The sequence below is a fragment of the Sapajus apella genome, unplaced genomic scaffold, assembly GCF_009761245.1.
Source record: "Sapajus apella isolate SASKATOON/1434 unplaced genomic scaffold, GSC_monkey_1.0 scaffold45, whole genome shotgun sequence".
Lineage (NCBI taxonomy): Eukaryota > Metazoa > Chordata > Mammalia > Primates > Cebidae > Sapajus > Sapajus apella.
The window spans coordinates 12,165,941-12,192,554 of NW_022436985.1; the positions used below are offsets into that span (position 1 = coordinate 12,165,941).

Below are 26,614 nucleotides of genomic sequence, written 5' to 3' on the forward strand. Positions count from 1 at the left end.
GAATGCCCATCTTCCTCTCCCCACCTGGAGAACACAATGGCTTTCATAACTAGTACCCCTGCTCCTTTCATGCTCTACTGAAATCCATTCTCTACACAATGTGCACAGTGAATTATTAAAACATAAATCAGATCATGTCACTCCCCTTCTTAAAACTCTTCAGTAGATTTTTCCATTACATGCTGGGGCAAAAAAAAATATCCTTAACAAGAGTCTGAATCACTTGGCCACTGCTTCTAGCTGCAGACTCTTCTCTAACCCCTCTCATGGCTGAATCTGCTTTAGCCAAACTGACCTCCTTTCAGTGCCCATAACCCACCAAGCTCTTTGCCACCCCAGCAGCTTTGCACCTACTGTTCCCTTCTCTCACTCTACCTAGAGGAAATTTGCCAACTCATCCTTTAACTGTCTATTTCAGCACATGATTTCATTTCTCTTTACAACACTTAACATGGTGTATAACTGTATATTTATTTTTAGTTATTTATTATTGGTTTTCCAAAATAAAGTGTTAGCTCTAGGAGGCTGAAACCATGCTACCTTATCCTAATTTTACTCCAATAATCAAACAAGTTATTTGACATACATTTAGGGTTTAGTACAGATTATCTGAACAAATGAACAAAATACATTTATTTTGTTTAAAAAAAAACAGTTACCTTTGCAGGCCACAATATGCAAAACATCTATAATTTCTGCAATTATAAAATTTAATAAGGAGATATTATAAAATACTAAATATAAATAGTAGAGCCATTTTCACTTACACTTAAATTTTATATTTAGAAGTTGTGTTACATATAATACAAAACAAAAATATAACAAATTAATAGCAATTCACACGTATTTCTCAGGGGAAATGCTTTCTTTTAATAAAATCATGAGGTGCCATGCTGTTACACCAACACCAAAGTGCGGTTATTAATATAACACATCCATTAAAAGGAAGTCACCTGGGTAAACAAATCAAATAGAGGTTTTTCTTCCAATAATCATGGATATTTCCATAAGGAAGGAGGCTTCTGCTATATGGAGCCTTTACGTAGAAGGATGATTTTCCTACCATTATTTACTGATTTCTATTATCCCAGAGAAGATATACAGTATAATGGAAAAAGGACTAAAATTACAAGATGAACCAAGCTCTGTTTCCAGCTCGGCTACTTCTACAGTTCTGGCCTCTTAGGCAGGCTGCTCAATACCTCTGCACTCCACTGCCCTCATTTACGAAATGAAGTGTCAGCCTTTCACATGTTTTAATGCCCTATTCCAGCTCCTTAGTTGAAACATCTCTCCACAGTAATCTGCTAATCAACTCCCTCTAAACCCTCCTCTCTCTCACTGCTGGAGCAGAGTAAACCACTTAGATCCTGTATTGTTCAGAGGTAGCCACTAGCCACAAGTGGCTATTGAGCACTTGAAATATTGCTTGTTGAATTCAAATGTGTTTTAAGTGTAAAATACACATAGATTTTGAAGTCAGTACAAAAAGTCAATGTAACATATCTTATTAATAGTTTTATATTCACAAAATATTAAAATTAACATTTGAGATATATTCCATTAAGTAAAATATATGAATGAATCTTATTTATTTTATTCTTAATTAGGCTCCTGAAAAATTTAAAATAGGGCTCAAATTTATGACCTACACTCTATTTCTATTAGGCAACCTGAGTTAGATAGTTTTTTTAGTCTGCAATTATTTATTTGACCTGGGGGATATTGTAAAACAGCAGACAGTGATTTCTAAAATTTCTTCAAATATTAATATCCAAGTTCCTAATAGGTCTAGGATCACATAGCCAAATAGGATTATTATTTTGGGTCATCATTAATGCTATATGAAATCCAACACCATTATTCAATTTCTTTATTGATCCTACTTATTCATCTTATTATTTTCAAATAATAATTTTGAGATCCAGAATTCCCAAGGAATCATCATACATTAGCAAAATTATCAGCTACCAAGAAAGCGTAAATTATAGTTTGGCCAGAAAATTCACAAACACACACATACTCTCAGCTCTGCCACAAAACATTATTGTGATTTGGGAAGAGAAATTTATCCATTTGAGCCTTTGTTTTCATAAATAAAATAAAACAGAGAGTGTTAAAAGAAATGTAAATTAATCACCATAAATCTGGTATATCTAAATATAATGAGTAATTAGAATGGGACATAACTATAAAATATGAGAATAGCAACATATTTGGACTATTTGGACTCTTTTGATATCTCTAGACTTTGTATCTATTTATTAATTAAATGGAAGACTGCTAAAATTTTACTTCTTTTAAAAAGAATTAAATGAGTTTCTAAAGTTAAAAAGAACTGATATCAAGTTCATCTTTTGAAGTCATGATATTTCTATATTTTTTACTTTATAGTGTGGTTGCATAATGAATAATAAGACCTCTTGTGATATATTAAACTTTAACACATCCATCCCTTAGGATAGTTTGAAATAATTCTCCAAGTTAAAGTGAAGGATGAAAGGTGCATTTGATAATGTCCAAAGTGTCATCTGAATTGTAACACTACTATTCCATGTTGTAATTACAGATTTGCAAGTCTTCAGATATCTTCACTGACATTTTAACTGGGAAATTTGCTCATTTAATTTCATCTGTTACATCTGACTTACTCTAGGCTCAATGGAAAAAATATTCTGAAAGTTAATTTCACATACTCTTTAAGATTCTCCACTTTTCAACCTGTTGAGGCCACCATTCCAAATGGAAATTATCAAGGTATTTACAATAATGGTTATAATAAAATTATCACCTCTTTAAATATGTAACATTCTCATTGAGCAAATATTTATTTAACGTCTCCCAAACACCAGTGTCTATCAGCAGAAAAACATAGTTGCTGCCCTAAAGGACCATAAATGATATATTTTCAAAGAGATTCTATGCAAAATAGATTCTAAGATCTTTTCAGTAGCCACATGAGTGAGGACAAAGGTCCCATACCCAAACAGACTTGGGGGATAGGTAATGTTCTTTTTTGCACCTTACTCCTCTCCTTTTCAGCAAATCTCACCCTCCTTCCGCATCCCTCCCTCTAGGTGTCACTTTGCTCTTCTCCAATAAGTACCCGGTTTTCTCGAGTAAGTGCATAACTCTAAATAAGCATTTACTTGTCAGTCTTCAGGCTCCGTGGAAAGGTGTGGGTGACATTTGATGGAAAGGAGGAGAATTTAATTTCCTATAAATGGAGAAAGCAAAATCCATAAATTTACCTTTTATGTTCTTGACAACCAAGTCATACCAATAAAACCTTATGTCTTAGGACTGGTTAAACAATACTTTCTAAGCTTGATTTCTAACATGTAATTTATCCATGAAAGTAACACATATCTACCAAAAATATATGTTGAAAAACTAAGGATAATAATGAAAAGCAAAATCTTTGCTTTTAAAGAAACAGCATTTTTCAGTGACAGGCTGAGTACACTGCATGAATCTGATAATCACTGTTCCTTTAATGTGGATATATTCTTTTTGTTTACAAATGATGAATTTATATATTTTTAAAGTAATTTCCTTTAAAAAGATATTTAGGCTTAAAATACTATGGTTAAAGAATGAAATCTAGTTAAAGAATGAAACAAGATATGGGCATTTTGAATACTGTTGAAAAACAGTAATGGTAAACTTGCAATTGGATTCCATACTCCTGATTGTTTAGTAAAAAAATCTTGTTTCTAAATGATGCAATAGCTTCTTTTTTTAGAACACCTGGGCAAATTATTTATATTACGTCGAATTGTTTTATATATAAATATTAGTCTATTTGTATTTCATCAGAATATACAGGATTTCAGTCCCTTGGATTTGTCATCTTGTGTTTCAGAAAAGCTGATCTTAAAACTGGGAGACAACTAAGATTATGGAAAGAAAATACATACAGGATTTTAACCGCCTTCTCATAACCACTGGCATCTCAAGCTAAACCAGAAAAGAATTTCTTGAAACCCTGAGAAGGCTCCATCTCTTTTTTCTTTTCTTACCTCATCCAGCACTTATACAAACATCACTGGAACAACAACACTTTTCATGGAAGACAAAGCAAAAACCGGGAAATGCCGCACATGAGTTGTCTTTGAACAACAGCTATATTATAAAGTTCAGACCTTGACTGTTGATCTCTTTGGCTGCCCACTCTCTACTTCATGTTTGACCTTCAGTGCTGGCACAATTCTGGCTGCATTCTTGAAAGCACAAAAGACAGCAAAGTATGTAGAAATCCTTGAGATACAACTGGACTCATAAAACAGCATCGCTGTTTTCTTCAAAGCACACTTCCAAGCATTATTTGGTTTCTACTTGTCATATGCCTTTCTGTTTATACCAAAAGCTTTGCTCAGTCACCAATGATGATACTAGATAGGTTAAAAAAAAAAGTTGTTTTCATGTTCAAAATAATATTTCCTTTTAAGGAACATGCCACCAGCTCTCTGATGAAAGTAGCTACATACATCCTAGGCACTGGCATGCAGAGAGGAGCTGGGGATTGGAGCAGAGTCAGTTCTTAACAATAAACCAGACCAAAGCACCTTTTATATTATCTTTTAATATAAAAGATACATCATTACAAAGTCAACCCTAACATTTTGCTAATTACTATAGTATGACCAATAAAATAGAGCCAGTCATGTGGTGATAACTATACCTAGCGTTAGTTATCAGACTCCTTGGGAAGTGAATATAGTTTATATAACTCACATAATTCACATGCTACACCTATCTTTGGGATTTTCTGGTCATTATGTCAGTCTCCTTGAAATCATCCTGGGAAGCTTGTTTTCATTTTTTCCCTTATTATCTTATGCTTCTTTATCTAACAGCACCTTTCCATTATGCTCCCTAAAGTCTTTCACAAAATACTCAATGGAAAAGAAGGAACTGATTTTGTAATTCAGTAGAGATATTTTGCATTTATGAGCAAGTGCTATACACTGAAGTTCAGTGAGAAATGAGTCCATGAATTTCAATGTAGGTAAGCTCGGCTTGGTTCTTTAAAGGAAGTTTACCACTTTGTCTCATGCCTACCAGCTAACTATAAATACCACTGGTCTTGTTTATAGTTGACTGCTTTATGTTATCACTTTCTAGGGACAAAATGAACTGAGCACAAAACAAACAGAATGTACGCTTGGTCTGCCAAGAGATATTCATTTCTGAGAGGATCTTCTACTGGGTCTCTGCATGAAAAGGAGATTTCCAATGCCTGATATGTTTCATCAACCTGAGAAAGGGGTTGTTCTCTTGCTGTGTTTGGGTTATTAGTTCAATATATATGGAGTTAGTGAATTGGAGGGACATTCTCACATTGTGAAAAGTCTGTTCAATTCATAAGGCACATTATTTATCCATTCTGGGAGAAAAGGGAAAGTAGGTTGGGGTGAGCATGGATGTAGAATAGCAATATGATGAAGGAAAGAGAGCAAGACTGTTACAAAAAAAAAAAGGAGAAAGTAAATAGGATTACAATGTTTGTTGGTTGAGTCACTTTACTTAAATTCATTTTTCTAAATAGACTACATTATATCACTATATGCAGAAACACTGAAGAAAAAATTGAGTTTTGCCTAGTCTCTTTTTCACCTCATATGTAATTAAATTTTAAATGATATTTTAGTTATTTTTGTTTTTAAATTTAGAGACGTTGGTGAATGAACTAGCAAAATAATGTATGTGACTTTTGTGGGGTTACAAAAGATTCCTTGTACCACATACTGTAGAAATAATAAGTCACTATTGCTTTTGCTCTTAGTGTTTTTATTCTTTGATTAAAAAGAGATGGACAGAAAGTAAGATTCCCTTCCTTTTATACTAATTAGAAGGCAATTCAATGGCTATTAAATATAATGTTGTGATGAGGGATAGGTATCAGCTCCCATTCTAACTTTGGCCAAATTTTTGGGGTAAAAAAATAATGCTATGTTGTAAAGAATTTCAAAGTTCCAGAAGTCCTAGCTAGTGCCATCAGAAAATAGAAAGAAATAAGGGGTATCCAAATTGGAATGGAAAAAGTCCAAGTATCCTTGTTTGTAGATGATATGCTCTTATGCTTAAAGAAACAAAGACTCCACCAAAATCTACTAGAACTAATAACAAATTCAGCAAAGTTTCAGGATACAAAATTAACATACAAAAATCAGTAGTGTTTCTGTATGACAATAGTGAAAAATCAGAAAAAGAAATCAAGAAATTAAGTCTATTTACAATACTTATAAATAAAATAGAATAGCTATGAATTAACTTACGCAAAAAAGTGAAGGATTTCTACAGTAAAAACTATAAAAGACTGATGGAATATGACATTTAAAAAAGGAATGATATCTATGTTCATGGAATGGAAGAATCAAAATTGCTAAAACATCCATACTACCCAAAGCAATCTATAGATTTAATATAATCTCCATCAAAATATCAATGACATTCTTCAGAGAAACATAAAAAACAACTCCAAAATTTATATAGAACCACAAAGAACCCAGAATAGCCAAAGCTATCCTGAGGACAAAGAAAAAAAACTAGAAGAATCACATTACCTGACTGCAAATTATACCACAAAGCTACTGTAACTAAAACACATAGTACTGGCATAAAAACATATAGACCACTGTAACAGAATAAAGAACCCATAAATAAATCCATACATCAACAGTGAGCTCATTTTTGACAAAGGTGTCAGGAACATACAATGGGGAAAGGACATCCTCTTTAATAAATCATTCTGGGAAAACTTGATATCCACATGTAAAAGAATGAAACTTGATCCTTATTTCTCACCATATACAAATCAAATCAAAATGGATTAATGGATTAAGGATTTAAGTCTAAGACCTCAAACTATGAAATTACTGAAGGAAGTATTGGGGAAACTCTGTAGGACATTGGACTTGGCAAAGAATTCTTGAGTACTACCCCACAAGGACAGGAAACCGAAACAGCAATGGACAAATGAGATCACATCAAGTTAAAAGGCTTCTGGGCAGCAAAGGATACAATCAACAAAGTGAAGAGATAATCCACAGAATGGGGGAAAATATTTGCAAACTATCCATCTGACAAGGGATTAATGCCAAGAGTATATAAGGATCTCAAATAACTCAATAAAGAAAAATCTAATACTCCAATTAAAATACAGGCAAAAAACTCTGAATAGGCATTTCCCAAAAATAGACATCCAAATGGCAAACAAATATATGAAAAGGTGCTCAACAATTTGATCATCAGAGAAACACATATCGAACTACAATGATATAACATTTCACTGGTTAAAATGACTTTTATCCAAATGACAGGCATTAACAAATGCTGCTGAGAATGTGGAGCAAAAGGAACCTTCATACGCTATTGTGGGAATGTAAATTAGTCCAACTACTGTGGAGAACAGTTTGGAGGTCCCTCAAAAAACTAAAAATAAAGCTACCATATGATCCATCAATCCGACTGGTAGGTATACATCCCAAGGAAAGTAAGTCAGTATAATAAAGAGATATCTACACCCTCATGTTTAGTGCAGCACTGTTCACAATAGCCAAGAACTGGAAGAAGCCTAAGTGGCCATCAGCAGTTGAATGAAGAAAATGTGGTACACAATGGAGTACTGTTCAGCCTTTAAAAAGAATGACATCCTTTCATTTGGAACAACATGGATGGAACTGGAGCTCATTATGTTAAGTGAAATAAGCCAGGAATAGGAAGACAAACTTTTCTCACATGTTCTCCCTAATGTTTGGGAGTTAAAAATTTTAAAAAATTGAGCTCATGGAGATAGAGAGTAGAACGACCTGGTTTCTAGAGACTGGAGCGGGTAGAGGGGTCAGGGAAGTGGAGATGGTTAATGTGTCCAAAAATATAGTCAGAAGGAATAAGGTATAGTATTTGATAAGACAAGAGGGTTACTATAGCCAATAATAATTTAATTGTAAATTTTTAAATGACTAAAAGAGTATACTTAGATTATAACACAAAGACAGGACAAATTCTAGAGGTGATGAATACATCATTTACCTTGATGTGATTGTTACACACTGTATACTTGTATCAAAATAGCTCATGTACCCTATAAATCTAAATTTCTATGATGCACTCACAAAAATTAAAAATTAAAAAAAACAAAATTCATTGTCAGGCCAGTGGTGAAGGAGTGCTAGGACAAAACTGGCAAGTCTGCTTTAGGAGGGAAGGAACAGTGGGAGTCCATCTGGGAAATCCAATCTAAGGTCACTGGTCAGATTATAGAGCCATACGTTTTCAAAATTGCTTTCCCTTCTGCCATGACACACATAATTGGTAATATGCCTAATAATAAAAAAATTGGTTATTTTGGTGGTGTGGGGGGTGTTGTTGGTTGGCTGTGGTATGGTAATACTATTAACAAACATTTACAGCATATTTTCTGTATGCCAGGTACCATGCTAAGTACTTCATATGTAGCAGCTCATTTAATCCTCACAAGAATCCTTGGTCATAGTCTTGACTTATACTCAGTTCTCAGAACTTTAGATACGCTTCCCTCCTTTTCCCTTGCAATGAAGAAAATGTCAGAGTGCACGTTTACAGGGATAATCTTGAGCCACTGCAATTTACAAAAAGTAAATCTTTCTCAAGCTAATATTTTAACTAATGACTTGTGAATTTATGTGACTTGTGACTAATGACTTGTGACTTGTAACTAATAACTGTGACTAATGACTAAGTCTGACACAAGAGTATGTTGACATTAGAGCTGAGCACTGCAGTATTAAATGTTGCTATTCCTGTTTCCCAGACTCTCTCCATAATTCCAAACTAAATGTGATGAAAATGTGTGTTTCTGATAAAAGTGGAAAGCAGATGACCATTGGTAGATATGTGATTACCAAGAAAATCTGTTAAAAAGGCAGATCAGTCCAGGCACAGTGGCTTATGCCTGTGATCTCAGCACTTTGGGAGACCAAGGCTGGTGGATTACCTAAGGTCAGAAGTTCCAGAACAGCCAGGCCATCAGGGTGAAACTCCGTCTCTACTAAAAATGCAAAATTTAGCAAGGCCTGGTGGCGCATGCCTGTACCTGGGAGGCAGAGGTTGCAGTGAGCTGAAATTGCACCAAAGCACTCCAGCCTGGGCAACAAGAGCAAAACTCCATCTCCAAAAAAAAAAAAAAAAAGCCAGATTTTACAGGTTAGTGCTGCATGGGAAAGGCATTACAAACAATTTTTGTCCAGCCTTTCATTTTGCAAATATGAAAACTAAGACTGATGGTTTTCAGTTATATTTGACTACTCTTTTAATTTTTTCTGTACATGATAAATTTTCAAGAGTCATGACAAATTTCTTTTAAAAAGCTGAAGATGCTAATGTTAAATTTTAAATAAACATATCTTTCAGTCAAATTAAAAGTACAATAACAATTTTAATAAAAATTTTAGGAGGTTTCCAGTAGTAAAAGTAGGTTTACTATAAAGCATTTTTTTTTAAATAAGAGAAGCATGGCAGACAGAAAGTACTCAACAAGTGTTTATTTTAATTAGAAAAAAAAAAGAAAGGGCCAGACACAGTGGCTCAGGTCTATAATCCCAGCACTTTGGGGGGCCAAGGCGGGTGGATCACCTGATGTCAGGAGTTCAAGACCAGCCTGGCCACCATGGTGAAACCTCCATCTCTACTAAAAATACAAAAATTAACTGGGTGTGGTGGCAGGTACCTATAGTCTTAGCTACTTGGGAGGCTGAGGCAGGAGAATTGCTTGAACCCAGGAGGTAAAAGTTGCAGTGAGCTGAGATCTCACCACTGCCCTCCAGCCTGGGTGACAGAGCGAGACTCCATCTCAAAAGATAAAATAAGAAGAAGGCAAGAAGAAAAGGAGTAAAAAGGAAAATAAGGGAAGAAGGAAGGAAGACAGGGTAGGATGGATGGAGGGTGGTGGGAGGAAGGAAGCAAGGAAGGAAGGAAGGAAACAGGGAGAGAGGGAGGGAAGGGGAGAGGAAGGAAGGAGGAAGGAGGGAGGGAGGGAAGTTAGCTTTCTCATTCCAAACAAATTAAAATTTCATTTAAATTAAACAATAATTTACTAAAATTAGCATCTTTGTGTGACCAATTCACTGTCTTGCGATTACACATTAAGTGCTACTTTTAGAACAATTTCCTTTTCTTCTAAAAGAGGGATAACCTAAATTAGCAAGCAAAACGTACATCATAGTAATTAGTCAAACAAAAATGTGGATGGTATGAAAATTTGCAGTTTTCAGCAATGGCTTTGAAAAATATCAGATCTAAATTCCAGACTTATAATTAAGAGGAAATTATTTTGTAAAATAAAAATCCGTATTACTTTTAAACTCTTGAATTTATTTTGAAAGCATTCTTTAACATATAGGATTAGTAAGCACTGCTCATGTCTATCAAAGTATTTTGACTTCATGGTAGATGTTCCAGCCAAAGAGATCTCTCTAGCTATGTCCCAAAAGGAATTATTAGTCTCCAAAGACAGGACCCAAAGGATATAGCTTGACATAGAGAAGCAAAGGAAATTAAAAATGTATCTCTGGCCAGAGATGTAGAAGATGTTAACAAGAACCAGACTCATTATCTAGTAAGTTTTCAGGCATGGTTCCCAAATTGTTGCATGATACATAATAAAAAAGATTACCATGATTACATGATAAAAAATAACGTATTGAAATATTAATTGTAACAAAAATTCCCGTTCCCAATGAAGTCCTACCATCTCCTATCCTCTGGCATGTTGTGTTTTTTGGTTTTGTTTTGTGTATGTGTTAAAAAGCTAAAAGAATGAATGAAATATGAATAAAAGGTACATTTCAAGGACTATCAAAATTTCAAGCTAAAAGAAACACTAAATGTGAAGCCAACGTAATCTTCTATTGTTTTAAGGTGAGAAAATTAGGATCCAGAGTCATTAACTGGCCAGGCTTTAGGTGGCAGAGCTAGGATAAAAATTACTGCTAAGATTCTGTGACATGGGCCAAATCACACTTCCATTTGTTATCAGACATAATTCACCTACATGCAAATACCCACAGAAGCTTCACTCTTCAAAACTGTAAGGAGGTAGTGAAGTTTACAGCATCTCCATTTATTATATGCCCACATCTCTGAGGCCCAATGCAATTTATTTTACAAAGTTGTCTTCCCCTACAAGTTTCACCTTGCAGGTGATTACCTCTGAGAATATCATTTGATGGCCTTTAGAGAGGAGACAACTTTTATGCTTCTCCATTTCAAATTAATTCAACATTAAATTAGAAACTTCATGGGTCAGAAAGAGTGGTTTAGTATTCAGGGTACAAAGTCTTCAACAATAACTTTCTTCATAGTCTTTCCTATGCATGTTAGAAACTTTGTATTGATAATAAAATACGAAAATTGTTGAAATCTTAGAAATGAAATAAGGATGTTATTTTAAGCTCTTATTCATTTAAAACTATCTCAGAAAAAAAAGTAGAAGTCAGGAATATGTACTTCTCTGTAATGAATTTCTTATCATCATTGCACTTTAAAGAATCAGATGCAAAAAAAAAAAAAAAAAAAAAAAAAAAAAAGAATCAGATGCTCACATCCAGAATGAATTTATGGTGCTTCTTCAGACAATAGACATGAATTGAGTGCATACTGTGTGCAGACACTGCACTATATGAGAGGGTCCCTGGACTCAAGAGTCACAATAAGATGGGAGAGCTAGTAGTGATCTTATATAAAAAGTGCTATCAAACAGATATTTATGGACTCTCAGAATTACAAGAGAAAGCCACTAATTCTACCCCCCAGCTCCAGAATGGGCAAAAAATGAAGAAGGGAATCATGGAAGGGGAGAGGCATAAAACATGTTTTATTTTCTCTTAAAACAACAAATGAAACTATTACATTAAAAGACAGCAAGAGGCATTTAGCAAGCACAAAACATCGTCAATTAAAAAGCAACAGGAGGCTTCAGTGAAGAACCCAATCATGTGCATGCTTAGCATTTAGTGACTAGAGTGTCACTAAATGAAATCACAAAGTGATAGTGATGGAGAAAAGCAACCCTGCTCTTGGTGGGGCTGACAATGTGTCCAAGATAAAGGCAGGGACAAGTGAGAAATACCCTGGTGACGAAGTTATCAGCACACAGGACTGTTCTCCCCATGCACGTTATTCTCTCAGTCCAGCATATCCTTCCTTCTCTTTGCATGACAGTCTTCTTTATTCTTTAGATCTCAATTTAAATGTGACCTTCCCTTCCTTTCTATCTAAATAGGCCCTACCATTATGACCACCACTGCACCATTATTGTCTGTCTTGCTCTCTATTTATTTTTCTTGTAGCAGTTTACTTTCCTTACTCATTAAATGGCTGTCTCTTACACTATATTGAGCTTCACAAGAGCAGCGACTTGTGAAGTCGTTTTATATCAAGCATACCTGTTATATATTACATGCATAAACCTACTCGTGAATAAATGCAGAAGGAAAGAACGATGGGAGGAATGAAGAGGAAAGGAAGCCAAGAGTCCTATTCTATCAAGTCTGAGGGATTGCTGGAACTGCACTTATTTCATCTATTAAAACGCTGCATGATTAGATCACTATTTGTCAATTTGACTAATGTGTATACTTCCAAAGGAAAAAAAAATCTCACTAGATCTAAAAGTCAAGTTAAATATTTCAATGGTAATAAAATAACATATCAACATAACCCCCCCCACACACACACAAATTCACAAGCCTATATTAAACAAACTAAAAAACTAATAAAATGTAAACATCACTGAATGTTAAAATCAACATTCATGTGATCTGCTAGATTATGCTTTTTTCTTTTAAAAGGATGATCACTCACAACATGAATTAGCTACTAACTATTATAGCACAGTGGCAACCGAAGCCACAGCTTGCCTAATACTTACATCTATTCCAACTATTGGGGAACTTTTGTTCAACCAGTACTGTATGATGACATCATTTGGCCTTCCCTTTATGAGAATGTAACATTTTCTATATTAATTTACCTCTGCTCTGTTGGGTCAATTAAGGAATACCACCTGGATTCAACATGATTAGAAAGACAAATTAAACATAACTATTAACAACATAAAGCAGTGTTTGACTATATAATAGTAACATAGATACTTTTAGAAATTTCTGTGAGTACTTTTTAGAATTCTGACAGAGAATTCATCAATCTCCCGTTTTGAGAAAAGAGAACACATATTAGATTGTGGCCTATTCTTTAGTTTTAGTGCTTATATCAGGAGACCTAGATTTAAAACCCTGCTAAAAATATAGGCAATTTTAAGGTATTATGTGAATTAAGCAATTCTCAATTTTATTAAGCCTGAGAATCCCCGTATACAAATCTATAGTCTTCTTTGACACTCAGCTTCCTTTTCTATCAAATGATAGCTGTAATGTGGTAGATATTCAAGTTTCATTCTGTTTGAGATACAGGGATTGGCACACCACCAAAATAGTATTATAACTGAATAACTGAGTCTCTTGTTCAACCAATCACATCTCATGATGAAGCTGTATACACGGGTATTAAAGCAACCCCCCAAACACCTTATTATTAATGCAGACTTTGGGCCAAAGCAGTTTCATAGGTCTCTGGTAAGACAGTATGGACAAAGATTCCTTTTCCCTATGCATGGTAAGTTCCCTATGCAGCTAGTGTAAATGGTCTTGAACCACAGAATCTTACTTCCTCTGTTTCAAACCAAATCCCAAATCCAAGTCTCTGTTCTTACCACTCCACTAGGATGTAATGCCTCACCACAGCAACTGGCTAAAAGAGTGTGAGCAAGAACAAGAAGAGAGAGGGAAAAAAAAGAAAAAGCAAGAACAAGAGGCCTCCACTTGACCTTCCCAGAGTGGGGCAAATGCCCCTGCAATCAGTTGCTGAGAGAGAGAATGGAAAAAAATAGTTAAAATCAAGAGCAATGCTGATATACAAAAAAAAAGATTCAGAAAATCAGAGGGATTTCAGGAGTCAGAAATTGTTGCTCCAGTGAGAGATCTGGACAAGTACTTTATTATATGTGTGACCATGAATCAACTAGATGCAAAGGATAAAGAGATAACTGGCACTTTTTCCTTCTAGATAGTAGTCCCTGGGGAAACAAAGGTAGGAAAAATAGACTAATGTCTTGGCATGCTCGAGATTGAACTTGTAATACATTACTGTAAGAGACCAGTAGAACAGTGACTAATGAAAAAGCTCTGAAGCCCAACCTACCAAAGCAAACTTTCCTTTCCTTGAAGATGGAATAAGGGAAATAAAAGTGAGAATGAACATCTTCCATCTACTCAATTTATAAAATTATAAAAATTATTTTATTCTTTGCCAGAAATGTCCAAAATCTATTTTTCAACATCGTCACATCAGCAGGTGTTGAAGTCCCATAGTCATTTTGTTATAACCCTTAAATGGAAATACAATTAAGAAGAGTATATAATCTCTGCCACAGATTCCTCCAGGTTTCTCTCAGGTCTTAAACCACCAGAGGTGCATTCAACAGGAATCCACAAAAGTGAGTGGTGAGTAGCAGAGACAGGTTTGATTGCCATGCTCTTCTCAGTTCTCTGTCCCATGCCCAAGAAGACAGTCTATGGCACATTTGCTGATTAGCAATTTCAAATTTACGTATAATAATTTAGTCACAATCATCAGCCACTGCTCTGTATCACTTTTGTCTTGTGTCAAAAACAGAAGGAATACACCTGCTTTTGTTCACAAATCTTCATTGTTTGAGTTTATAAAGGCAGCTAGAAACAAAACTCAGGTTTATATTGCGTGGCATTGATGGATCAGAGTGGTCTAATGTGAACCAACTAAAAGTGGGAACCACACACAAATGCCTATAAAGAGCTAAAAGAGGTTATTTCACGAATTACTGCAAAAAAAAAAAAAAAGAAAAATGAAGGTTAGCTATAAGTAGATGGGTTTTAGCAAGCTCTACATCTCATCTTGCATACATACTCCTTGAGTATACTTCCTAAACAGCCAAGCATGGGATACACTTCTCCTAGGACCTCTCAGCAAAACTTAAGAGTTATTAACATGATTACTAGAACCCCCAGGATGCCTGTAAATTGTCATCATTTCAAAAAGGATAGGGTTCTTCAGTGGGGATGTAACAAGCTGTATTCCTATTTATTAAAGTGAGTATCAAATTCCTTCTTTATTGTCTCATAAATAAATCGACTAAAAACATCTTTGGGCACTAGTGTGAATCCTGCCCATCTCTACAGAATATTTGTTTTTCTTTCCTGAACTTCTTCTTATGGATATATTTTTTCACTGTTATACCTGGCTTTGCCAATTGCTAGTCTTTGAATATAAATTTGTTTAAGCCTTCTGGTTCAGTCTCATGATTTATTAATAAAAATCTAATGAATAAAGTGTTGTGAGAGTTAATGGAATAATAATATAAGTGGAGTATAGAACACGTAAGACATAACAATTCATAATAAACATTTATCCTTTTTCATCTTCCTGGAAAGCCACAGGATAGTGAGGGATTGCCTATTTAAATGCATCTTTAATTTTTATTAGCTAAAACTATCTTTGTCACTCTAAAAAATATTTGAAACTGAGGAATGGTTGGAGTTAGTTATACTCTAAGACAGGAAAGCTTAATGTTATTTTAATTTCTGAGATCAGTAATATTGCTAATGTATTTTACATTTAAAAAATCAGAAATTTTCTAATTTTTAGACAGATATCAAAACAGGAAGGCTAGAAGAGTATCAACTGTGTGGAATGCCACATAATGTAAGTCCCTGGGGGAGCATTGCACAACTCCTATTTCTTAATCCAGAATATTAAAGGAAACAACAGGTCAGAAACAAAAGTGCAGTTTCTGATCAGCCACATAAAATAAACAGAGACACATAAACTTGGAAAGACAACAAATTTGCTTCTTAAATTATTAGTTCTAAGATAAAATCAAATTATATAATTTGAAATAGCTTGGTGAAAATATGTTGAAACTTTTCAATTCAGACCATTGAGATCCATAAATGTTTTGCAGGTTTTTTATCCCAGTAATACTAAGATGTGCAATAGTAGGAGTTGAAAGATTAAAGTATCTGACATTTAAGTCAATCCCATTGTAAACTTTTTGGATATTGACATAGAGAATGTCATAGTCTCTGTAGGCATACTTCTGTACCCATTATTCATTGAAAAATAAATTAATCACACAATTTCAAGCAGCAAACTACAATCTAATGTTTTAAAAATCCACCCAAGTTTTCTATCTCATGAATTTTGCATGTCAAAATTATGGATGGAAAGGGCTTCAGATGGGGCAGTCTGATTTTTCATACCTTTAAAATATTCTCAAGCAATTTAAAGAGTCAAAAAGAGAGACAACATTTTAAATAAAACTATCTTATCTCGATTGCAGGTAAAATTACAACTTTTTAAAGAGGTATATTTGAAAACTCTATATATTTTAGATAAGCCATACTGTAACTATTTGTGGTAATGACTAAAACTGGCCTCAAGGTTTTTGCTTAAATATTCAAAATTCAGACTAACAGAGAAAAGAGAATATTTACAAATTTTCTTGTAGATTGAAAATGGAATTACTGCTCATTTTCCCATAGGATACTCTAAAGGTAGAGTGTCTCATTTCCAAAATATCTTTAAATACTGCAATGCAAATTTCATAGGCAAATGCAATGATTTGGAAAACAAAATATTAGCTCATTGAAAGAATTCCAATAACTTAATTTTTAAAAAGAAGAAACTTTGGTGGGGCTACACAAAACTTCTAGAAACCTGGGATTGAATAGCAACTCTGAAGCCATCAGCTTCATCTCTTCATTTGATAGAGGAAGCACAGAAAGAAGGGACTAATATAAGGTAACATAACTCATTAATAGAAGAATAAATTCCATAATCCAAAAGTACCTTTGGTTCATCTACCACCACATAAAACAGAATTTAACATGTATAAAATATCCTTTAAAATCTAAAGAAAACATAACTATTAAATCCTGACATTAAAAAAAAACAACTAGAAAAAGTTTCAAAATAGATACAGAAATTTAACACTGAAAAACTGTCTAAAAATTATATTAGAATCTTACTGCTAATGTTTTCTGCCTCCCCTGGAGAAGGTTATGAATGTTTAAAAACACAGTTAAGTTAGAGCTATGTTCGTTTATTCAAATAATCAGTGCATCCTTCAAGCAAGGCCAGTACTACAGCATTTCCGACTCATATCTAGGTCAGTGAGCTCTTATCCACAGAATCAATTCTTTATCTTAAATGTTCTCAAGATTGCCCACAAAGTAGAACAAGTTTATCTGTACTATTTTATTTCTAAACATGAGTGAAGAATTACATATTATTTAAGCATCTGTAATCCCATGTCTAGAAAAACATTTTCAAGTAGAAATACAGGTTCACAAAGATGAGTTAAGGATTCTGCTAATAAATAGAATTGATTCTGTTAATCTTTTCTCATTATGATGACACAAACATAAACAATAAGTTAGAATAGAAATAACTTATCATAAGGTAAAACGTACATAGTGCTTATTATGCTATATTTTAGTACTTTAATATTTAAAAACATCAAAATCGTATTTGTGTATATGGTAAAGTACCTGGTTTGCAAGCAGAATAGAATATTATTTCAAGTTAATAATCATAAGAAGTCAGAAACAGGAAGCATTTTACAATTTTAGAATAATTTGTTGATGAGAAAATATTAGGTCCATTTATCTGGGAGAATAAAAAGTATGTACATTTGATTTATAAGTTGAAGTTTCAAAAATATGAGTATAACATAGATTTTTGCAATTAGATGTTAAATAGCAATTATCCTATTGTCTCTGGCGGGTTTCTGGAATCTAAAAGCTGAAATGAAGAGGTGCTAAGTGCCTTACTCTTCTACGAGACAACAGAACAACAGAATAGAATCAAACCCAGTCAGATATGATCACTGTGGCCAGAACCTGTCTGTCCTTCCCTTTCTGCTATAGGCAACACATCTGAAGGAGAAGGCATAATCCCCTTCAGTCAAGGGAGATAAAACTCCAGCAGTCACTAGCAACTGGAGAGACTGGGAGCTTGCTCCTCAGTTTGTTATGTGCTGAGGCTGCTTTGCACTTATTCTTGAGTAAAAGGCAAAAGAACTGGAAAAAGCTTGTAGAGTAAAGAAAATTTTGTGGGCATGTGGAGGGGCCTGCAACACCCTATATGTCATGTATGGATTGCCATTGAGTTCAAGTGAAATAATGAAAAGTGGGAGCCCAGGTGATGGGACTTTAGCTAAAATCTGTGGCATGTACTGCCAATTCTGAGAGCTGAAAGATAAAGAGAAAGGACAAGATTGGTTCTTTTTGTCATATTCAACATCAGACCCTGGGAAGTCGAGATGGTCATCATCTGGCACAGATTAGCCAGAAAGGCAGAAGCAACCAGTATGGACATATAGTCCCCCAACAGCAATGGGCTTTTAGGCAGAGATTCGTCTTTGCTCACCTTTTCTCTTCACCAGTTTTCAGTAACAGACTTAAGAGAAGGAGAGATTATCTACCCCACTATTTCTCTGCCTCTATCTCTGTCTCTCTCAGTCTCTGTCTCTGTCTCTCTCTCCCTCTCTTCCTCTCTCCCTCTCTTTCTCACTCTCTCTCTCTCTCTCTCACACACACACACAATGTGGAAGCACACAGATGAGATTTAAACCAAGTATGAGGCTTGAGTTTTAAATTAGATTGAAATTAAATAACTAAAAATGACTGGCATAATTTCTCAAAAGGTTAAACATACAGTTACCATATGACCAAGCCACTCCACTCCTAAGTGTATACTCAAAAGAAAGGGAAACACATGACTACACAAACACTTATAAATGAATATTCAGAGCAATATTACTTATAATAACCAAAAAGTGGTAACCATCCTTATGTCCATCAACTGATGAATGTATTAAAAATCTGTTATATTTATACAAAGGAGTGTTTTTCAACAAAATGAGAAATAAAGTACTGATAGCATGTTACAACATGGATGAACCTGAAAAACATTATGCTAAAAGAAAAAAGCTAAAGTTCAGAAAGTGAGAACAATCATTTTTGTGTATGGGTTGCTTTCTTGTACATAAAAAGTGATCGGAACATTCTAAAATTATAAATGTCATAGCTTATAATTGATAAATAGTCACTAAATGAATGAACAGATGGCGACAGCTCTATAAAACGAGAAGCAACTGGATTTAGGCAAGATAAAGCTAAAGAAGAGAAGACATGAAAATTGAATAGCGAAAAAAAAAAAAAACCTAAAAGAGAGCAAGTAACAAATGGGTGTGAAATATTTGATATATCAAGAGAAAAAAAAAAAAACACAGAAAACAAAAACAAATAAAACAAAATAGGTTTTTAAAACACATTGCTGTAAACACCAATAATGTAAGTATTCAAATTATGTTTTTACTCCTTTGTTTTTTTACCCTAAATTTTCTTCTCCTCTAGTTGGCATAATGGAAATTTTCCTGAGTTTGTGCAAATAAGATAGTCTGAACATGGACTACCTGGTTCCATATATTGAATTGCATCACAAACACAAAAGCCTTTGGTTAATAAGAGTAGATGTTAGAACAGAACTGAAGAGATTCAACTCCAGTTCTCTCTTCAAATTGGTGCTGAGGAACCAGAAAACCAGTGCTGCCTCTCTTGGAGAGGCTAGTTTTGCAAAGAGAATTCTTCATGTCTCCTTGGCTGTCATCATAACCATTTTGACATACTCTGAAGAAGTCCATAAAAGTAATTTAAACAAAAAGGAAAGGCATATTACAAAGGGGAGTATTGTTCTGAAATCTTTTCATGTGAGTTCAATGTCTGACAGCATAGGTGATAAGTGAAAACAAGTTATTTTCTGCTCTGAAATTAGCATGAAAAATGAAAAGAACCTCTTTGTAAATCTTACATGGGCTGATCATCTATTATTCCCTTCATTATACAATTTAAAAAGTATATATTATAGATACTAACTTCTAAACCGCTGTGTTAATGTATCCTGATGGACAAAGATGGTAGAAATGATGACTGATGATGAAGATGATGATGATGATAGTGACATTAATACCTAATATGTATTAACTGCTTTGTATGTGGCCAGGTACTGTGTAAGCATTCTAGAAACATTATTTCATGTATTGTTAACAACTATACTGAGATAGGTATTTTATGGCTTATATTTTACAGATGAGAATAATGAATATTATTAACTTAGCCAGGCTCTGTAGCTACTAGTGAGTCTAGACTGAACCCAGGTAGCCTGATTCTAGAAACCGTACACAAGACAAGTGGACTCAACCGCTTCCAAGAAAGTGCTTATACCGGACAAACCAATTCTGGAGAAAATTATGAACATGAAAATGGTCTCATATGCTATGATTCCTCTGCCCATCAATCTCTTTTTGTGCAAGACATTCTCTGTGCTTTTCCATCTCAGGTGCCCTCTCCAGCAGCAAATGATTTTCTTAGCTCTTCTTCCTATGGTCAAAAGCAACCTGAGGAGCATTTTTTTAATTCGTACTTACACACTAATGAAATGATGGCAGGTCAAGTATTTGTCTAGAGTGTAGTTACTTCTCATAATTTTTACAGAGATTAGATAATAATATAAAATAGTCCATTATAGAAGTTGCAGGACTGTCGTGGAAGGCCTTTTCAGATAGGCAGACATTTTGGATTCCTTCATAGTGAGCTGTACACAGAATGAGTCCTATTTTAACTGTTTATCTTTAAGTCTAATAAACCAAGAAGCACAGGCATATAAAGGCAGGGGAAATGTAGGGTCTCAAGATAAAATCTAAGATATTTACTACTGCTTCCTGGAGTCTTAACAAACTTGCCTCTGCTTTCTTCTCCAAATCTCTCTCTCAACGCTTCTTGTCCTCTTTCTTAGATACTGGAATACTTGACCATTATCAATTCCTAACAATCTACCAAAAGGCATGGCTATATATATATTATAAGTATAAATATATATTTTTATAAATCTAAATATATATATTTCCTAGAATCTAGAATAATACCTGTAGGTACATTAGAAATCTACAAATATGTGTTGACTTTAAAAAATCAAATCAATGAGTAGTATTAATATTTTAAACAATAAATTCTATTTTTCTCATACTAATTTATAAAAATACTCAAACACCACATGTTCTCACTCATAGGCGGGTGTTGAACAGTGAGAACACATGGACACAGGGAGGGGAGCACTACACAATGGGGTCAGTTGGGGGGAAATAGGGGAGGGATGGTGGGGGCTGGGGAGCTGGGGAGAGAAAGCAAGGGGAGAAATGCCAGCTGTAGGTGATGGGGAGGAAGGCAGCAAATCACACTGCCACGTGTGTACCTATGAAACAATTTTGCATGTTCTTCACATGTACCCCAAAACCTAAAATGCAATAAAATAAATAAATGGGAAAAAAATAAAAAATAAAAAAATAAAAAATAAAATAAAATAAAAATACTAACATTTCTTTCATTCTTACCATGCACGACTGCTTTTCAAAATCATATACATAAAGTATCTTATTTAATACTCAAAATAATGTTATTAAGTATTTACTATCATAATCTCATTATACAGATTAGTAAATTGAAGCTTATTCCAGCCAACTCAGTTGCTCAATGCATCCAAATTAGTAACTATATGAGCCAAGATTCATTCAAATAATTTTATTCTAACGCCTGTGTCTTTACTCTTTAAAAAATCTTATTCTTATAATACTGTATAGAGGAAAGCAATAAAATTTTAAATAACAGTGGAATAAAATAATATTTTATATTAGTAATACTTTCTATCACTTGACATAGTCATTTCTAGGAAAGCGCTAAGAGTTCCTAAGAATTTATGATGATGCACAGTCCCATCTTAGTGTCTTTTTAAACACCAAAAGACTCAGATGCTACACAGAAAGTTAGTTTTAGATTTGAGGATGAAATCCAAGTTTCAATGTTTTTAGTATTATTTTAAATACTTCATTGAGGCTTTGGCTTCATAAATTTTAAGAGGACAGCAATTGCCTTAGAGATTTCTAGATTCATTAACACATGAGTTTCATTAAATATATAAAATTAGAGCTTACTCTAAATTAGCAATCAATCTTTGCACATTTAGAGGTCAGCCCTCAGGTTATAATTCACTCAAAATCACTTTGTTCCGTAAGTTAAGAAAATCCATTGTGATCTAATATAGTGTTATCTTCATCATGTACAGAAAAAACTTTGCCCACACAATCGGATCAATATCTGTTGTAGAAAGTCTAGACCAGATTAATTGGGTTGGTGCCTATTTGGATTTTAGTCATTTTATCTGCAGTTTCAGACTGGCTTCTAAAAATCGATGTCCTGCTGTGTCAAATTCCAGCACAAGAGTATGTCAGAGGCTTTCTCTAGTATGGCCAAGCTTGAGATTCAGCTTTTATTTAAGTAATAATATGCTACATAACAGAAGTAAAATAGATGGGCCTAAAAAGCATTAGGAAAAGTTATCACTAGATTCACTTAACAAAACCTGCACGATTGCTTTATTTTTAAGATAACGATAATCATACGTCATCTCTGACTCAGCTGCTCCCCCCATGTTATTGTATTGACAAGGCCATGGTCATTTGTCATGATTATTAATGAAACATGCCAGAACAGATATTGTCATGAATTCAGTTCAAATGTGTTTTAAAGCCCTTTCTAATAGATACCCAAAGTCCTTAGGGGTATGCAGTGTATGGGGAAGGATTCTTTTTTATAGATTCTTCTGTACAGTATGATTTTCCACTTTTTCTTCTGTATGTAAATATAATGTTATTTGTAAGATAAATTAAAATAGAAAAGATATTACCTAAAAAACTGGAAAAATACAGCACTGTAAAATGTTTATAGTAGTGGCCTGCGAGTGACAAGAATGATAGATGAACTAACATACTTTCAAAAATTGGCTACATGCATCACCTTCCTGTTTGTTTTTTATAAAAACAATCAAAATCAACTTTATTTTTAAAATATGCTCTGAATAAAATCTGTATCTGTATAAGTGCAAACACTTGTAGACAATGGATTCTGGAGAAAGTTTTGTCCTAGATGAACTAAACTTGCTTTTTTTTTTTTTTTTCTATTTAAAAAAAAGTACAGGATACTGAGGATATTTAGTTTGATTTATATTAAATATTAAATAGCTATATTTTGAGATAGGCTTCTAATATATTGCCACGCAACGTTGGCTAAGTGCTGGAAACTCATCGTTTACAATTCAGGTACTATCTCCAGAGAGAGGAGAGCCTTGAGGCACCTTTGCCTTTGCTCAAAAACAAAATGCAAAAAAAGTGACAGTGAAACTTTCTAAGTCCTCAGCTTGTGCAGGTTGTTGAATATTTGGAAGGCAAGGTGCAAGTTGAATAAGAACATGAAAATATTCATAGTAAGGTCAAATATTTAAGTACATGATGCACTAAATCAGATACAGTGTGTCCTCATAGCAATAAAATTTGAAGACAAAGATGAAAGGAAAACCTAATTGAGAAATTCACATTTATTAACTTAGGTTTTCAACATATTAGGAAACAACTGTCATGATTCCTTTCTGAGACTAACATAGTTGTGCAGTTTGAGTATCATGGGTGCAGGACCCCTTTTCCATTGGTCCCTCACGTTTCTGTCTAACTGCGTTCTTGCCGTGTATTCACCCTTGCAATATGTAGCTACCCAAAGATATCTATTTTACAACTCCATGTTTTCCCTTTGCTCTGAATTCCTTTCCCCAGTTTGTCTACCTGGGAAATTCTCATTGACCTTCAAAATCCCAGGTCAGGGTCACCTCTTGCCTTGTGTTGCCCTTCCCAAGTCCTCCTGACAGTCCTCACTCACTCCTTGCTACTAATCGTACCTGTATACTCACAGCATTTGACATTTCCAGGATAGCCTATTATGATTATAATTTTGCTTTTCCTCAACAGATGAGCAGTTTTTCATAACAAGAATAATGATGGAGTTTGATTTGACTCTTTTTATTGAGTAAAAGAATCTCGGTAAAAATTTCATAAAATAAATTGAGAACCTTCATCAAGGATAAGAAGGACACACATTTCAAGGGTTTTATACTCTCATTTTGGAAGTGCCTTATAAGAAAGTAAAAAACAAAAAGCAAGTTAAGTTTATTGAATCTTTCCAGCTGGTTAGGAATGCTTAAAAGAATAATTTTTTAAATTTTACTCATGAAGTTTTCTTCATATTATTGAAGTAGCCCTCATCAAAATATATGAAGGCCAAGGATATTCTTATGTTAGAAGCATTGAAGGGAAAAGAAACAAACAAGAAATACTTCTGACTAAAGGCAAATGGAAAGGAAAGTTGAGGATTAATGAGGGGAAGAACGAAGCAGATGGAGCACTGGATCTAGGAGCAAGAAAATGACTCCTAGTTCCTCATCCGCCATTCACTAACCAGGTCTCCCTTTGGCTGTGGCACACAGATATCAAGCAATCATATACATGCACTCATAAACACATAACTACAAAATGACAGGTTTTAAGACAAAATTTTTCCAACTTTCAACATTTTTCAAGGTGCACAATTATTTTCCATTCAGGTGTTTTGATTCTTTAAAAGATATTCTACAATATATCACTGCAGGGCTTATTTAATGTGGCTTAACCTTTGTTGTTTTAGACAGTATGATTTTGATAGATGAAGTTGAGAACAGTCTATATTGCTCACGGTGCCTTGGTCCTGGCCCTGCGGCTGTATGGCTCTAGATACATTCCACTGACTTACTAACTCATTCAAAAATATGCTGTTAACAGTTACCGTGTGCCAGGCATCTACTCTCAGTCTATTTTAAGGGAAGAAATTAGTCCATTCATAGAACAATATAGACTGTAGGATTATTACCAAGTTCTCTCTGGTATAGAAATTGTCAGTTCTTAATCTGAATTTGTATTTGTGTGTTTAAACATCAGGGCAAAACATTAAAAAGCTCAGTGTTAAAATTATCAATGTTTGAACTGCTATGAAAGTTGATATTAAAAGATAATTCAAAGTTATTTATCCCAGGGCTAGGTGCAGTGGCTCACACCTGTAATCCTAGCACTTTGGCAGGCTGAGGCAGGCGGATCACCTGAGGTCAGGAGTTCAAGACCAGTCTGGCCAATGTGGTGAAACATTGTCTCTACTAAAACAACAAAAAAATTATTCGGGTGTGGTGGTGTGTGCATGTAGTCCCAGACAGATTCTCCTGTCTCGGGGGCGTGAGACAGGAGAATCCCTTGAACCCAGGAGGCAGAGGTTGCAGTGAGCCAAGATCGCAACATAGCACTTCAGCCTGGGGACTCCATCTCAAAAAAAAAAAAAATTTATTTATCCCACATTTTAACTGCTTTATTTATCACAAATCTTTAACAAATGATATGTAGAATGAAAAATTTAAAAACATGTTTTGGGGGGATGGTGATGGTGTATGTGTGGTTTGTAAAAAATTAGTACTTTTTGGTCAATACGAGTCTATTTTATTAATTTTAGTTATAAGAAGTCTACAAATACTAGTAATACTAGTAACATGCTAATATAGAATACTATTTAACTTGGAAATAGTATAAATTAATGTAATTTTCATTTTGAGATAGATTTTCATCTGAATTAATCTGGAGTTTTTCCTTTTTAAAATTTACATTTCCAATTTTTTAATCAAAATAACCACTGGAGTGCCTGCTAGTCATGAAGGTAAGATACAGTGGATCAAGCCTGTGGTCCATGTTTCTCAAATCTGAGAATGTGCAAATGTCAGAGAATGTGCACATAAACTGTAGTTTGAGAAACTCTGCCCTATATTGTTCAAAAAGGGTATTATCATATTGCCTCTATGAATTTTCTCACAGAGAATATTCAATGTGTTCCTCCATAATGAAGTCCTCACATTGCATCCCCTAAATTCTATGTTTTTTCATATTAACCTGATTCCTTTCTCTGAGTTTGGTAAAAATAATTTTATATTCAAGATAATACCTTAATCTGATTATTAGATAGTTTTTTTTAAATAAGGTACAATTAGGAAAGAATCCTGGAGGGTAAGATAGGAGACAAAAGACTGCAATAATTTCCTTCTGAAGTTTGAATGATGATATGATCTTGATTACATCACTTCTTATCTCTAAGCCAGTTTCCTCTTCTGCAGTAATAATCCCCACATTGCCCACTGATTCTCAATGACAAATGAAATAACAGATATGGAAAGTGTTATAACTGTCAGGATGCCAGTACGGGACCTTCTAAATTTACGTATAATGTCTTGGGTTAAAGCCATACGAACTCGGACTTACTTAGAAACAAATTATTATACCACTGTTTGTTTAACTTTGGATAATCTGCATTACACACAAACCTTGGTTTCTTCATACATGAATAGGGTTAATAAGGTTAATCATACCTACCTCATCAGATTATTTTAAGTATTTCATAAGATAATGTATGTAAATTCTTAGTCTGATGTTCAACCCTGATAAATCCTCAGAAAGTAGTAGTGATTTAAAAAAAAAAAAAAAAGATCAAGGTTTATAGCATGCTTTTTTTTTTTTTTTTTTTTTTTT

General features: G+C 34.2%; 1 protein-coding gene and 1 long non-coding RNA gene across 5 annotated transcripts in view; both read right to left on the minus strand.

Moving 5' to 3' along the window:
* ARHGAP24 (Rho GTPase activating protein 24) overlaps window positions 1–26,614 on the minus strand; it is a 487,442-nt gene that overhangs the window by 375,957 nt on the left and 84,871 nt on the right. The gene's annotated exons all lie outside the window — the stretch shown is intronic.
* LOC116524537 lies at window positions 248–9,022 on the minus strand. Its single transcript, XR_004257378.1, has 3 exons — window positions 371–9,022; window positions 292–298; window positions 248–261 (listed from the first exon to the last, which is right to left on the minus strand). It is a non-coding gene; the product is annotated as an uncharacterized LOC116524537 (long non-coding RNA).